This window comes from Coenobita brevimanus, chromosome 32 (assembly GCF_032717465.1).
Source record: "Coenobita brevimanus isolate Jiangsu-jjx chromosome 32, ASM3271746v2, whole genome shotgun sequence".
Classification (NCBI taxonomy): domain Eukaryota; kingdom Metazoa; phylum Arthropoda; class Malacostraca; order Decapoda; family Coenobitidae; genus Coenobita; species Coenobita brevimanus.
In genome coordinates this window covers 5,155,033-5,158,353 of record NC_136985.1, presented here as the reverse complement: position 1 = coordinate 5,158,353, position 3,321 = coordinate 5,155,033, and positions in this window count along the sequence as shown.

Genomic DNA, 3,321 nt, shown 5'->3' with positions numbered 1-3,321 from the left:
ACAAACAATATGTACCATTTATGTAACAGTTGCATTAACAAGATATAACTTTTGTGTAACTTTAACTACAATTATGTAACTACAAACAATATGTACCATTTATGTAACAGTTGCATTAACAAGATGTAACTTTTATGTAACTTTAACTACAATTATGTAACTAAAAACGATATGTAACAATTATGTAACGACAAACGATTGCATTATGTTACACTTGCTACAATTATGTAACTACAAACAATATGTACCATTGATGTAACAGTTGCATTAACAAAATGTAACTACAATTATAAGGCCAACACAATTATGCATTTCACTACAATGGCCCAAGTACATACTGTATTACAGTTAAATAATTTACTTTAATGCATTTATTCAAATATGTATACAACTTGTTTAAAATGTAATATTACTGAATAATCACTATTTACTATAAATATTATAAGTATACAATATTCATACAATTATGTTACTTTTACAATATTATGTATATCACTTAATTAGCTTATAAGTTCATTATAATGTGTATATAATATGTATTAATATGTTAGGACTATTAACTGTCGATGGTACGCCATTTTCGCGTGACCGAGCAGATATCAGGACTCCATATTATAATTACAAATCATAATAGATAGATAGATAAATAGATAGATAGAGAGACAGATAGAAGCAGGGAGTCAGATGATGAGAAGGTACTGTGTCTGCAAGAATCGAGCAATGCTAAACATGCTTACACACTCTTAACTCAAGGAATGCTTTATAGGCACACGACAGCGCCTAGTGACCATACACACACACATACACACATACTCACACACAGGCTTCTAGAACTTTCCACTCACAAGGAACACACATGATACAACCCCTGCTACACCAGAATTTAGGAAAGAGAGCTCAGAAGGAGACAAGCCTTAGAACAGGCAGGTCAGAAGGAGAAAGGGCTTAGCAACTTGAGAGAGAGAGACAGAGGAAGCGAGACAGGGAGGTAGCTACCCGGGACTCTACTTAACTTCACACGTGTGTGAGAGACTCTGTTAATATTTGCAAGACAAATAAAAATAGTCCCATACTATTCTTTACCTCTCCTGTCACTACATGACAAATGGGAAAGAAGATTAGCTACTTACAAAACAACTCACTTATAACCACCGCTCGCCCACAAGTCTAATATATATATAACTCAACTACAAGTAACCACAAAGGAGTTACAAAGTCTTTTATGACATTGCAATGGTTTGAGCATATGGATGAACAGCGATTGGTGAGAAAGATAACTGAATCAGATGTGAGAAGTGTAAGGCTGAGAGGAAGACCACGAATAGGATGGATGGACAATGTGAAAAGAGTGTTAGATGCAAGAGGGATGTCTGTAGAGCAAGGAAGAGTGGCTGCACATGATAGGGATGACTGGAGAGAAATTGTGGATGAATACATGGTGACACACCTGTGAGGGGATATTCACCCACATTTGGTCTGATCAGCTGATCAGGTCAGGTGTGGGTAAGGGGATGGGTCCATCATGATGTGGCAGGGGTAAACCAGCTCTGCTGTTAGGCCCTGGTGTGGATGTCACTGATTGCACAGTGCAGTTGACCCTGGTGCGGTGTGGTATGGTGAGGATCTGTCCCTTCTCCCCTTCCGGCTAAGATGTGAGTAAATGTGTGTGTGTGTGTGTGTGTGTGTGTGTGTGTGTGTGAATGAGTAAATTGGAGGTGTGTCATCTTGTCTCGGTTATCCCCCTTTCTTTGGAGGAAGAAGCCTAGGTGCATAAGCATATGATTTTTGCTACAGATTTTAAGCTTACTGGACCATCTACTGTAGTAATTCGGGCACCACTAAAGCCTGCATCACACACAGTATGATAGCCCCCGATCACAGCCAATATTTAAAAAAAAAATTGAAGTTTTTCCGAGTCGGCCAACATCGTCTGTGTATCGTGTAAAAAGATAGCCTCGATGTGTCTTTTTCAAGGGGGTGTCTTATGGGTCGGAAATCGTTGGCTGTGGTCAGCCAAAAATTAGTGCATGCACCATATTGTGGCCAACAGTGCGACAAAAAAAAAACTTTATATTTTGTGGTGTTACTATCGTGTTGTTATCGAACTACGATCGTGTGGGAAACACCGTTGCTGTCCTGTGATAGGTTTGTTGTCCTGTGATCGGCCAAGTTTATCGACCCCGATCTGTGTTCGATCGACAAGTCAGTAGCACGACCACAACACGAACTTTATACGGTCACAACACAACAACAACACGACATTTTTCATTTTTCATTCATTGCCAGATGCCATGTATCCCAAACGGGGTGGCCAAGGGCTTAGAGTTAATTGTTTCACAGGGAGGGGCACTAATCCTCCACCAACCCCACTCTACACGTAGGGAGAAATAACACAACAACAACAAGATAAATATCTTCCCGAAAGCGACATCCACAACCACTATATGACAACAGCCAGATCACTACTTGACAACTGTAAGAGTCACTCGACTTCAGCATGAACAGCGTCCAATCACAACACAATATCCATACAAGTAATTGAGTGTGTGAAACCGGGTTATCATGTGGCAGACACGATTGCCACTCGACCTACATGATAACTGTGCAATAACAACTGGATTGATACACAATATACCGCCATAGTGGTGCATGACACCAGATGGGATACATGACAAACACTCGATTTGCATACAGCCCAAAGGATAGGCTCAAGAGCTCTGTTGGATGTGCACACGACACACACAAGATGTGCAGGACACACTAAACAGTGGCACAACACAGCTGAAGTTTCAAGTTGCTTATCAGCATCTGGTTGTAGTTGGAATGGGCTTCATAAGCTTCATCATCTGTCATGTTGGTGGCAAACTGGGATTGGTCGAGGACCCCCACGTTGGCCTCCATGTTGTCTGCAGTAGCTCCAGTGGTAAAAAATGAAGTGGGTGGATGACCCTCCTCCTATACATATAGGGCCGATGTTGGTCGTATGGCAGTTGTGTGTGTCGTACTGTAATGGTCGTAGTGATCGTTTCGCAATTGTCGCGTACATGTTGTGTATGACCTTGGGCACGTCATGAAAGATGTGTTACAGCTAATGACCAAAAATACGTACTTATCCTGCTGTTATCTTTGTCGAAAGCATGCCAGAGTTGAAGCAAAGGAATCCTGGCCGTTAAACAATTTATAGTCTCACGATCGTGTAAGTAACGTGTGAGTAGTGCATGTGTGTCGAGTGGGTGTTGGAATGGGTGTCAAATGGGTGTCGTACGACCATCAGAGCAGCTATTGTGTGGTGCGAAGATCATGCTAGTGATCGAAAGTGAT